This window comes from Nymphalis io, chromosome 17, assembly GCF_905147045.1.
Source record: "Nymphalis io chromosome 17, ilAglIoxx1.1, whole genome shotgun sequence".
Lineage (NCBI taxonomy): Eukaryota > Metazoa > Arthropoda > Insecta > Lepidoptera > Nymphalidae > Nymphalis > Nymphalis io.
In genome coordinates this window covers 6,188,936-6,202,982 of record NC_065904.1, presented here as the reverse complement: position 1 = coordinate 6,202,982, position 14,047 = coordinate 6,188,936, and the positions used below count along the sequence as shown (strand labels likewise).

General features: G+C 39.0%; 1 pseudogene; it reads left to right on the top strand.

The window, feature by feature from the left end:
* Nucleotides 1–9,120: 9,120 nt before the first annotated feature.
* Nucleotides 9,121–13,330, top strand: LOC126774726 (uncharacterized; annotated as a pseudogene).
* Nucleotides 13,331–14,047: the final 717 nt, after the last annotated feature.

The following is a 14,047-nucleotide window of genomic DNA, read 5'->3' as shown; positions in this document are numbered from 1 at the left end:
GAAAAATTATGTAAAATGGTAATGTTCTTAGTAACAAATTATTTTTCATTCGTTACCGCCAAATTGTATATAGTATCAAAATGTATTAATTCACCTTTAAAAGACCGTATCTTGTCGATCTTGTGTTCGACTAATGGAATTAAATCGTCAGACAAGAACATGTGAATGGGATTCGAAGAACAAATTTACATAAAGGGTCGTACCTACCTAGGGAAACGTGAAAAAGATAAGGGTCTAGTATCACTGTTCTTCAAACAGTTTATTTTATACAATCGTTGTCAATAATGGTATTTCTATATGCTTAAATAAATAGTAAAAAATAACACAAGTACAGTGCGTGTTAGTATTTTTAATATACGATTTTTAAATTGGTAAATAAAATTGTAGTGTAGTAGTAGGGATACTATGTTTTTAGTAATATTTTTTAGAAATGAGAATCGATTAAATTATCCTTGATGTCACTAGGTAGGAGACAAAATGGCATAACTTCAAATTAGTGGCATTTTAAAGTTAAATTATTTTCATATTGCAGTGTAACATTACGCTTATAAAATAATGAAATATTCTACATCTCTTGAAGTTTAGTGAAGAATTATAACAATCGATATATTCGGATAGATTCTGACACGTTAAATAATATGATTAATAATAGACAAAAAAAAAGATTTCTTTTGTTTTTATAGTATTTCCTACAAATACAGGTACTTTTATGAGGTCTCACTGGTTTGACAACATACAAGTCGAAACTAGATGATACGAATGAAATTATATAGGTTTGATGAAAAAAAAAGAAACATGGTCATATCAATATAACGTTATAGGGAAAACAGTTCACTAATTACAATGCATATTATTCATTTTAAAATCAACATTACTTTTGCGAACGAAGCTGTGCACAAATGTAATAATTCTATTATAATTTTTAAAACTATGATGACGGGTCATATATATGATAAAATTATTAAAATATTACAAAATATATAAAGGCAAGCGGGTAGTACATCACCCTATGGTAAATACCACAGCCCATAAACGTTGAAATATTTAGGATTATTGATCATTTCATTCACCGTCAATGTGCCGACCAGCATGGGAACTAAGATGTCACGACCCTTGTGCTTGTAATTACGCCCTTTATGTACCCTTTTTCATATTATCCAAGACTACATTCTAACTCTATATTAGTTGACCTGCGGTTTAAACTCAGAACAGACACACGAGTGAATTTGAGTTTGAAATAAAAATGTATCGAAGCCATGAAAAATATAAGTAAATGAGAAAAGAAATACAAAGAAACGATCTCAAAAGTTTTTTTTTTAAAAATAACCAATATTTCATTAGGTATAAAATATCGGTTGCTTTGCTCACTTAAAAGAAAATGTCTGAAGATTAATTGTAAGGAATGTTATTTTAGTGTTTTTTATGAGATATGCTAATTAAGTTAGAAGCGGCGTCGGCTTGAATGTAAAATGAAATAGCCGTGTTTCCTCTTAAACAAAGAGTAGCCTTTACCCTTAGAAGCCGACAACAATGCCCGCTTTCCCACTTTATTACCTTTATAAAGACCTCTGTAGAATTAATTACCGTCTCATATTTTTATTGAATTTGCAAATCTTTTTGCCATAAAACAAGTAATATTATTTCTATATTGAGACATTTTGTTCAGTTACCTCAAGTAGTAATAGCCGAGTTGTCAGAACACGTAAATCTTAAATTCTTAACCGATGACTCCGAGATCGTGAGGAAACCTAAATATGGCGGATGTATAACTGCTACTTATTCCACATCGGAGCAGCGCTCCGCAACGTAGACCGCAGCTTAGCAGTAGGACATTTATAGGCTGTTAGTTTTCAATTTATGCTTCTTAATAATATACAAATAGCAATTATTAAATTAATAAAAAAAGTGACAAGTATCTTGACATGACATGACATGACATTTTCATTCAGTGGTTGAGAGCGCATTGACAGTGTAAATAGTGATTTATTAATTTCGGTGTCAGTTCCTTCTTAGTAATGTTCAACTAACAAATATTAATATTACAAATAATGTGTATAGAAAATAAAAACATGTAGTGATAACGTTTTAGGATTTTAAGTAATGGAACGTAGCCTTAGTGTTGTAGCTGAAGCAATCATCTTACGACTTATCTCTAATACCTGTTGTCCAAAAGATACATTGCTTGAATACAAACTCCAAGAGAATACCAGAGTATTATTAAAAAATGTTGGCAATAAGATTCATAATATATCCCAAGTAATATTATAAATGCGAAAGTGGATTTGTTTGTTTGTTACGCTTTTAATTTCTCAACCTAGCATCATGAAATGTTGTATACATGTCAGGGGCAAATAAAACGACGTAGGGTAACTAACGGCAGCCCATTCCCATAAACTAGTAGGCGGAAAATTGTACTAAAATATTTCCACCTGGATATGTAATGTAACTTTTATATTATTTTTAATTAAATTTTGTTATGAATATTATAAAACGTACTGTAACGAGCTTGACTAATATTTCATGCGAAATGATTATACAGTTCAATATATATATATTGAATAGTTTTACCCTCCGTTGATACATGTATAAATTGTTCAAAAACGGCTCACGTTTTGAACTATTTAAAACGCTAAAACACTCACTAATTTTCAAGTCATAATTTACGCGATTTAAACATCACGAAACAAATAAAAACTGCCACGCACGTCCACCAATTCGCATTGAAGCAGCGTAATGGTAAACTTAGTAAGTCAATAAGCACCAAACCACAAAAGAAGATGAGGTCTTGGCTCAGCAGTGGGGTTTACAGGCTGTTAAAAGTAAAGATTTTTCATTTTGTATAAGCCAATATTAACGCGGGTGTAACCTCAAAACACAACTAATTCTAATATAAAGTAAAAAAGCAGTATATTACAAAAAGTTTTATCTTTCAGAAAAAATGTAATTAAGAAAAGTGTAAAAGTACAAGGCGCTATCATATTTTTTGACCCAAATTGCAGACCGCGATCTGTAAGTATTAACGTCAACATTTCGTCACGTACTTTTAACGAGAAAAGTCCCATTCTTAGATGTAATTCGGAGAAAGCGGATGGAAAATTATAGCGAGAGTATTTCATGAAACAAAAATAATAATAACTATTTATATATATTTTAAAATTTTGTATCGGGGATTTTATATTTGACAAAATTAGCGTATTATAAAGCAAGATTTAATCCTCTACGTATTCACTAATACCTTAAAATGGTTTTTCAAATGTAATAGAAATATATTCCGGAAATATTTCTATATATAGAGATATTAAAGACGAGTTTTATTTGTTTAGTATGTTAATGTGATTGATAACATATTATTATGTTAATGCTATTAATACTGCCTCCACATTTGCGTCATGATCGGCGTCATGAAACGGCACGAAAGCGAATGTTTGTGGTTTTCGCATATGTTCACGCTTTTCACGCTCCATCGCATCTTGTTCCTCTATTCCGAGTCGGTATTTATGTCTGTCATTGTTTGCAATCTGCGAACCCAGCGTGAACACAAACGCACTCAAAATTTGCACGGTAAAAACAGTGTATAGTGGGTATTTATTATTTCACACGTACTGATATTTATTTTCTTTTTTGTGCGTCATCGGAAATGTCCTACTGACCAGATATAGGTCTTCCTATCTTAAAAATAAGGCTTACGGGTAGGATTTATATGACAGAATTACATAGACGTGAAGTGGTTAATTGTTTTTATTTTATGTTTATGTCAATTTGTTCGTTAGCCCAAAACTGCTGATAATTTTCGGTATCGATTCATTGGCAATAACGAATGATTCATATAAAATAAATTGAATTAATTATTTAATCTCAATATATTAGACATGACGTACGTACATAATATTATACAAATCCCTATTGAGCCACATAATCGATTGTTGAGTTGTTATAGAAATCGGACCGGCTGCAAGAAATGGAAAATTACCTTTAAAACTTAAGCAATCCGATTTTTGACGTAAAATATGCGAATGAAGACTAAGATTGTTCGTAATTTTTGGCGAGTTGGTGACAAAAGAGATTATGGGTTAGTAAGTAAATAAATCAAACGGCGCCGCTTGCCTTTTATGTTCGCGAAAAAACCGAAGTCCTTGTTACGTCCTACAGTCGTATTACGATTCCATAAGGAATTTTCAAGAACCATAAAATATTTAATGCGTTGCTGTTTACATTTTATTAGTAGCTTGTAAGTATTTTGTTTTATTTTATTTCAAGGAACACAAATACTTATAAATAAGAAAACCACTAATTATTTTTAATATCTTATAAGTGGTAGGGCTTTGTGCAAGGCCCGCAAGGTGTTAAATATCAACTTAGTATTATTGGGTTTCGATTTAAAGGGTAAATGAGCCATTGCAACTACTGGTACGAGAGACGTAATATCTTTGTTTCTAAGGCTGGTGGCCGAATGGATTGACACTTAAAGCCGTTGGTGCTGCGCCTGAACTCTTTCCGGGCCTGTCGAATTGCCGTCCCATCGGATTATGAGAGTTAGAAAATAGAGAGTGCACCTGTGTATGCGCACACACTTGTGAACTATAATATGTCATGCGCAGTTGGCTAGTCTGTCTTGAGATTGGCCGCCATGGCTGAAATCGTCTATAACACATTATTGATTACATTGATAACTTAAATAACTATACTTTAATCACAATTAAAGTATGGTAACAGCCTGTAAATGTCCCACTGCTGGGCTAAGGCCTTCTTTTTTGAGGAGAAGGTTGGGAGCTTATTTCACCACGCTACTCCAATGAGGTTTGATGGAAACCAACAATTCAAGTAACCAACAATTAAAGTAGCTACTGTATAAATCCTGACCGCGGGGAATGGTGGCACTCATTTTCCCATTGAATTGCATTTCCGATTCTCTGAGTGAAATTGAACCAATTATACGGAGCAGACAGGGCAAAATGTTTTGTAAAGGATTTTTTGCTATTACTCCAAGGTCCAAATATTTCAACTGCAAAGCCCACCAATATACAATTTAGAGTTCAAAATATACGATAAATTTATATCTGTTTATAGTTCAATAGTAATTTAATTAGTACGTTCCATATTATAATCCTGTTTTTAATTGGAATATCATTTGCTTATACCAACAACAGAAATTTTAATTAAAATAAAGTGTGTAAACAAAAACAAAGTTAATTTTCGGTAACCAATTAAAAAGAAAAACCCAATTAAAACATTTTTAAACGAACAAAATTTCTTCATAATCTACGTCACAGATTCCAAAAGTAAGTTACTGAAATAGTAGTTTTTAAAACATAATTTTGAACGCAAACTTTTTATCATGTTTCACATTAAAAATTCGTTGATACTAAATCCTAACTATGATTTTTATGGCGTTTTTTTAAAAAAACTTGTAATTTAAATATTTTTTATCTTTATAATTAAATTGAACGTAGCATACGTTAATCTACTATTGGTTTAAATTAGAATATACATATTAATATTATACCGTTATTTGGTCAGGCCAAGTTTTGTTTTAAAGGAAAGAAACTATGTTATTATTATTTATAGTAAATTAAATAATATATAATTTAAATTTATAATTATCAATTTTATTCAAATTATAAATAAAATTAATTCATTGAATGTACTGTATCTTATTGATAGCCAAGTAAAATAATACAACAACAAACCAGTGAAATAAACGCAGCTTTTTACATATATTTCACTCTACGCTTACTTAATTTTAATGTATGCAATGTAGGAAACGGGTTAGAAATGTAGTCTTAGGTTGTGTTATGCTATGTACATACATCTTAACAGCTTAACCTAATTGTGTGAGAAGACGGAAGTACAGATTCGGTTAATTAGATCCGGTTAGAGAAATATGATTTACAGCGGTAAAGTAATTAAATGTGGACATAATATTTACACAGTAATCTGTTTATCTCGTAACAATAAATTTTAGGTTTACAGATACGAGAAAATTAACTGTATTTTGGGCCATATGGTAGTAAGTAAGTCACCATCACCCATAGACATTGGTGCTGCAAGAAATATTAACCGTTCCCTACATCGCCAAAGCGTCACCACCTTGGGAACTAAGATGTTATGTACCTCTTCTGTAGTTACTATGACTCACATTAAACTGTAATACAACATTACAAAGTATTGTTATTTAGCGGTAGGTAAGGTGGTAAAAACTTAGTAATCTCTTCATACAATATATACCGGGTTATTGTTTATTTACCTAAATGCGAAAACTAAGCTTCACCTTTGTTAAAAAGTGCCTTTTGAATAACTAATAATATTGTTTTTTTTTACAGTTAATAGACAAGCGCTTGACCGTTGACTTGCCTGATCTTAAGCATAGTCACGGCCTAGGATGGAGCGCGCCTGCCCAGAAGGAACCCGTGTACTCTGGATTTGAAGACACCAACATTGTATCTATCAGGAAATATGGACTCAGACAAAGCATTCCACAGTTTCGCAGTGCGAATAATAAATATGGATTCAATGCGCTTCGTACGTAAGCGGGGAAGTTCCACTGTGTACCTATGGCGCTTTGGTCGCGTTTGCATGTCCGTTCGATAGTAAAAGGGGGCGGAAGGAATTAGATCATGTAATTCCTGCGCACATTCTTCTAAATGTATCCGATAGAAGACTGAAAGCGATGCAACCACACGTCGATGTTCGAGACTTTGGAGTCTAGACTCGACCAATGTGTCGTCTCCTATCAGCCTCCTGGCACGCTTCTCAATCAACTCTAGAGCCCGAAGGTGGTGCTTAGCAGAGCTATCCCAAAGGTGAGAGCAGTACTCCATACAAGACCTCACTTGTGCTTTGTATAAGCTGAGCAGTTGTTCTGGAGTAAAGTAACGTCTCACCTTGGAGACGATACCAAGCTTTCGGGCGGCTATTTGGGCTTTGGACTCAATAAAAGAGCCGAAATTTAGCGTATATAGATGACGTAAACGTTGAACTTAAATTCTTTGTTGTACCAGATTGTGACATGACTTCAAAAATCTTAATAGGTATGGATTTAATTAATAATTCTTCCCTTAACGTTTTAGTAACTGCATCGGGTGCCAAGTTAGTTCGTCAATGTACAGTAATGCACATACAGTCAAATAACTCAATTTTCGATACACTTGACTGCGATCTTACAAACGATGACGAAATCAATCGATTACGTGGTTTATTAAACAAATATTCACATCTTTTTATTCGAGGGTTTTCTAAAACACGCGTTAATACCGGACAATTAGAAATACGCTTGAAAGATACCAAAAAGTATGTCGAATGTAGACCCTATCGTTTAAGTCCCGCGGAACGCGAAAATGTGCAGAATATTATTAAAGAACTGCTCGAAAATAATATTATATAATAAGGGAAAGTGTATCTCCGTACTCGAGTCGTATTATTCTCGTTAAAAAGAAAAATTGAGATGACAGATTATGTGTCGATTACCGCGAATTAAACTCGAATACGCTCAGAGATCATTATCTACTTCCTTTAATTTTTGACCAAATTGACCAATTGACAAATGGACATTAATATATGTACTACTTAAGATAAGGATGCGGAATTTCATCAGATCCCTATCTCTGAACAGCCTATAGAGAAAACGGCATTTGTCACGCCTGATGGATTGTACGAATATCTTACAATGCCATTTGGTTTGAGCAATGCGTGCTCTGTATACTAACGATGCATTAATAGAGCACTACAACATCTCTTGGGAAGTGCAGGCATTGCTCAAGTTTACGTAGATGACGACCTGAGTAAATGCATTAACTTTGAAGAGGGAATTTCCCATATAGAAAGAATTCGCATGGCACTTTTTTTTTTTTTTATATTCGCCGGGAGGGCAAATGACTCTACTCCACCTGATGGTAAGTGGTAGTAGAGTCCAAACGCGACGACGGCCAGTACAGACGGGAAAAACGTTCTGCACTAGCCGCCTTCGCCTTGCCGGCCCGCAAGATGCCTCTTCACGCCTCGTTTGAAGGAACCCGGGTTGTAAGAGGAGGGGAACACGTGAGCTGGTAAGGAATTCCATTTTTTGGAAGTGCGACAAAGAAAGGAGTTGCCAAATTTCTATTAGGCACTGGAAAAGGCAGGCTTTTCTATTAATATAGAGAAGTCTGCGTTTTTAAAGCGTTCTATTGAATACCTCAGGAACATAATAACTGACGGAAAAGTTAGACCTAGTCCTCGTAAAGTTCAAGCTCTTTTAAAAGCTCCTGTGCCCACAAGTGTAAAGCAAGTTAGACAGTTTAGTGGTCTAGCTGGCTATTTTCGGCGTTTCATTCCCGATTTTTCCCGCATAATGTTACCTTTATACGAGTTAACCAAACAAAACGTTAAATGGGAATGGAACGAGCGTATGAAGAGGCACGTAATACTATAATTCCGTATCTGACGTCCCGTATTGTCAATATTCCAGGAAGAATACCCCATTGAACTACACACCGACGCCAGCAACATCGGATATGGAGCCGTCCTCGTCCAGCTGATCGACTTACGCCGGCATGCTGTTGCCTACATGAGCATGCGCACTACGGACGCTGAGAGCCGGTACCATTCATACGAGCTCGAAACGCTCGCAGTGGTGAGAGCTGTCAAACATTTCTGCCAGTATTTGTACGGCCGTAATTTCACAGTGGTTACAGATGGCAATGCTCTTAAAGCATCTAAACATAAGAAAGAGCTTCTTCCTCGAGTATACCGCTGGTGGGCGTTCCTCCAAAACTATCATTTGGAAATTGAGTACCGAAAAGGACAAACACTTCAACATGCTGATTTCTTTAGCCGAAATCCAGGTACGATAAATGTTAATATAATGACTAATGATTTAGATTGGTTAAAAGTAGAACAACACCATGATCCTGTAATACGACCTAAAATTGATAAAATTCTGCAGAAACAAGAAGTTCCCGGTTACGCCTTGAAAGACGACGTTCTTATGAAGGTTTGGGATGATCCAACACTGGGGCCGCAACAAGCTGTAGTAGTACCCAAGGCATTTCAATGGAGCCTATAAACAGCTTTCATAATGCATTGAAACACACTGGATGGGAAAAGACCTTACATAAAATCAAAGAGACTTATTGGTTCGACACTATGAATACCGTGGTGAGAACGTGTAAAACATGGAAAGGTATGTCGGGCGCTATACAAGCACAACTTCACCCTATACCTAAACCTTCAACTGCTTTCGAAACCATACATATGGATATAACTGGTAAACTAGGCACTACCTATGACTACGTCATAGTAACAATTGACGCCTTCAGTAAGTACGTCCTTTTATATCACGCTGCAAATAAAAATCCGCAGAGTACGTTAACAGCCTTAAAACGTACGATACACTTATTTGGTACACCGGCACGGATAGTTGTCGATGGCGGGCGCGAATTTCTGGGAGACTTCAAAAATTATTGTGAACAATACAACATAAACATACATACAATAGCGCCAGGAATAAGCCGAGCAAACGGGCAAGTGGAACGGGTCATGGGCGTGTTAAAGAACGGCCTTATTATGATAAGAAAATATGAAACCAAATTATGGCATACAGCTATAGACAGCCTACAATCAATCAATCAATCAACAGCCAATCGTTGTCCACTGCTGAACATAGGCCTCTCCCAAGGTGCGCCAAAGCTCCCTGTCCTCCGCCTTCCGCATCCAGTTGGTGCCCGCCACCTTCTTAAGGTCGTCGGTCCACCTGGCTGGAGGGCGCCCTACGCTGCGCTTGCCGATTCGCGGTCTCCACTCTAGGACTCGTCTGCTCCAACGGCCATCGGTCCTACGACATACGTGACCAGCCCACTGCCACTTCAGCCTGCTAATTTTGCAAGCTATGTCGGTGACTCCGGTTCTTTTCCGGATAATCTCATTTCTGATCTTATCCTTCAAAGATACTCTGAGCATAGCTCGCTCCATAGCACGCTGAGCGACTTTGAATTTGTGGACTAGTCCCGCAGTTAGTGTCCACGTTTCGGCACCGTATGTCATGGCAGGTAAGACGCATTGGTTGAAGACTTTCGTCTTCAAACATTGCGGTATAGACGACTTGAGGACTTGACGAAGGTTGCCAAATGCTGCCCATCCCAAGCGAATTCTTCGATCGGCTTCCTTCTCGAAGTTGTTCCTACCGATTTGTATAATCTGTCCTAGGTAGGTATATTCACTAACAACTTCGAGAGGTTTGCCCTCGACGTATATCGGTCCCGGCACGACATGCCTATTGAACATGACCTTGGTCTTGTCCAAGTTCATGCCGAGACCGACACACCGGGATGACTCGCCTAGGCTACGCAGCATTTCGGTGAGTTGTTCCAGCGACTCTGCTATGATGACGATATCGTCGGCAAATCGAAGGTGTGAGATGTACTCGCCGTTTACATTGACTCCATACCTAGTCCAATCCAGCGTTTTGAAAACGTCTTCCAACGCGTTGGTGAACAGTTTCGGGGATATTACATCCCCCTGTCTCACCCCTCTGCGCAATTGGATCGCCTTCGTCTTACAGTCCTGGATGTGGACAGTCATTGTAGCGGCGTTGTACAGACATCTCAGTACCTCGATATATCTCCAATCGATATGACATCTCTGCAATGAGTCGAGCACTGCCCAGGTTTCGATGGAGTCGAAGGCTTTCTCGTAGTCCACAAATGCCATACACAGCGGCTGATTGTACTCTTCGGTCTTCTGCACAATCTGCCGAACAGTATGGATGTGGTCCACGGTGCTGTAGCCTGATCGAAAGCCGGCTTGCTCTGGGGGCTGGAACTCGTCAAGTCGTCTGGCGAGACGGTTCGTGACGACTCTTGAGAACAGCTTATACACGTGACTCAGGAGGGAGATTGGTCTGTAGTTTTTCAAGAGGGTTTTATCACCTTTCTTGAAAAACAGTACCACCTCACTCCCGCTCCACGTTTCCGGGGTCTTGCCATGTTGGATGACGGAATTAAAGAGGCTTGCTAGCTCTTTCAGGACCGGAGTCCCGCCTGCCTTAAGCAACTCTGTTGTGATTCCGTCATCTCCCGGAGATTTGTTGTTTTTAAGCTGTTCTAGAGCCGCCCTAATCTCTCCTTGGTCAACGACCGGGAGCTCCTCGGAGTAATGGCGCATAAGAGGGGCGCGCTGGTCATCAATACTGATTCCCATGGGTTTATCCGATCTTGAAGAGAACAACTGCCCATAAAACCTCTCTACTTCTCCGATAATCTCAGGCCTAGAGGTAACGACCCCACCATTTTCAGTTTTAAGTTTTGTCAGACGCGGCCTCCCAAACTTGCGAGCGAACACTTTCGATCCCCGATTTTGCTCAATCGCAGCCTTGATGGCACGGGTATTGGAGCGTCGGAGATCGCGTCGCGTCAGCGTTTTTATTGTTCGGTTTAAGGCCTTATCTGACAAAAACGATGGTAGTTCTCGTCGTTTTCTCATGAGCTCGAGTGTCTCAGCAGAGAGTTTTGGTGCGTTGTCTCTTCTCTGTGGCGGAAAACACTTGCGGGATGTGTTTTGCAGTATTTTGACCAGCGTGTCGGTTCTCTCATCAATGCTGCTTATGGTTTCCAACGCGGTGAATTGATTTTGAAGTTCCATTTGGAACTTTTCGGAGCCTTGAGCAGCTTGGAGCATGGTAGGTCGGAGAGTAGACCTCATCATTCTCGATCTTTCGGCTTTTAAGTTGATATTTAGAGTGCCTCGAACCAAGCGGTGATCACTTCCGGTATTAAACCTGTTGATCACTGAAACATCTCTAAATATGTGCCTTTTATTCGAGATGATAAAGTCTATCTCGTTCCTTGTCACGTTATCGGGGCTTCGCCAGGTCCACCTCCTCTGAGGCTTCTTTTGAAAGAAAGAATTCATCAAAAAAAGCCCCTGCGCTTCGAGGAAGTTTACCAGCATTTGCCCCCTGTGATTTCTGCAGCCCAAGCCGTAAGGTCCGACTTTCGATTCACCGCTATCTTGTACTCCCACTTTAGCATTAAAGTCTCCCATAACAACATTGTAGTGGGCCCTCGAGGTGTCGTTGAGGGCCTTTGCGATGTCCTCGTACATCGCTTCGACCACATCATCAGAGTATGTCGAAGTTGGCGCATATACCTGTACAACCTTCAGGGAGTACCTGTCGGAAAGTTTTAGGACAAGGTACGCTACCCGGTTCGACACACTACTGATTTCCACAATGCTGCTAATGAGATCCTTTTTGACTAGAAAACCGACACCACCCTGGGAGAGGTTATCACCTTCGCGGAAGTAGAGTAAGTTACCGGACTCTAGAGTTATCGTGTCCTCCCCCTGTCTTCGGACTTCAGATAACCCCAGTATATGCCAGTTTATATGACTTAACTCTACTTCTAATTCGGCGAGGTGATGGTCCAGCCTCATCGAGCGTCCATTATACGTTGCCATTTTCAGTCGTTTTATACGGTAGCCTGCCGTGAACCGGTGATTCTTAGCACCCCCTGCCCTGCCGATACCGCGACCGCTACCTTGGTCGGGCCTAGCGGGCTTGCCGGTAACTGGGGGCCTTTTTTTGGGCGCATCTGGCATTTAGGGAGGTGGTTTGCCCATACTCGCCGCGCTGGGCAGGCGTGTTGGCGAGCGCAGTAGGGGGTAAGATGTTTATGGGAGGGGGGACGCTGCTGCCCATCCCCCCTTTTCCCCGTCCCTCAGTCGCCTCTTACGACACCCACGGGATGAGATTGGGGGAGTACTATTCTAAGCCGGTACTCCACGGCTACAGTTAGCTCTAAATTGTACCCCGCGTCGCGCTACAGGTACTGCATTGCTTACTCTACTCACTCGTCGGAAACACTGCGTCCCGCCCGAACTCATAAGTCTGGTAAATATAGAAGAGCAAAGCATCGATATTGACCGATTATATCAGCATATATAACTCAGAAAATGATAGTAGAGGCTAAAAAAGAAAAAGAACGCTTTGACAAAAACAAAGCAAGGATTCACAGATATCAAAGAGGTGACTACGTATTAATTAAAAATAACCCTCGTAATCAAACGTCCCTTGATCTAAAATTCAGTGAACCGTACGAGGTTTGCCGAGTTCTAGATAACGATCGCTACATAGTAAAAAAAGGTGGTAGGACAAGGCCGGCCGAGAAAAGTAGCCCACGACCAGCTTCGCCGAGTACCGCAACCGGGTCAGCAGGCAACCGTATCGGCGGACACAAATGATAGCGATGCGAGCGCATCTGATGACCTCCAACAGCACACTGCTAGATCAGAAGCCGCCAGCCACGAACCACAAGCTTCCACATTACACGAGAATGCCCTAGACAAAACAGCCGACTAGCTCCACCACAATTAACCGGTAAGAAGTATTTGGCTCTTTGTTTATATTTAATTGAATTGTAATAAAACGTAAATACCTAATTAAACGTAATTGTTAACATAATGAGATGTTACAATAGTTAAACATGAACACCATCATAAATATTACTGTTAAAACCTGCTTTACGTCCTTACTACATGAATATTTTTCAGAGCCTCTGAGGACCACGGTCATAAAAATAAGGCCTAGACCCCAGCATCAATCTTACACTATTACTTTAGAGCCTCTGTGTACCACGGCGCACAGGACCGCCCAGAGCACAGCATCAACCCAATTGTTTCCGAGCCTCTGGGGACCACGGTCATAAAATAAGGCCTTGACCCCAGCATCACCCTTTCACTATTCCTTTAGAGCCTCTGTGTACCACGGCGCACAGGACCGCCCAGAGCACAGCATCAACCTTTCCACCTTAATAAAAATATATTGTTGGCGTATTGAGACGTACAATGATAAAAAATTTGACTACAACTACAAATGACATAACTGTTACTATGACTAAAAACTAAATTGCTGACGTAGTGAGACGTTCAGTAATACCAATGACAGATAAATCCTAATATAATAAATTATGTATTTATCGCTGGTGTAACGAGACGTGAAGCAGTATCACAAATTATTAATTATAATAATTCAACATGAATACTTAAATTTATTACTAATAACGTATCACAGATACGC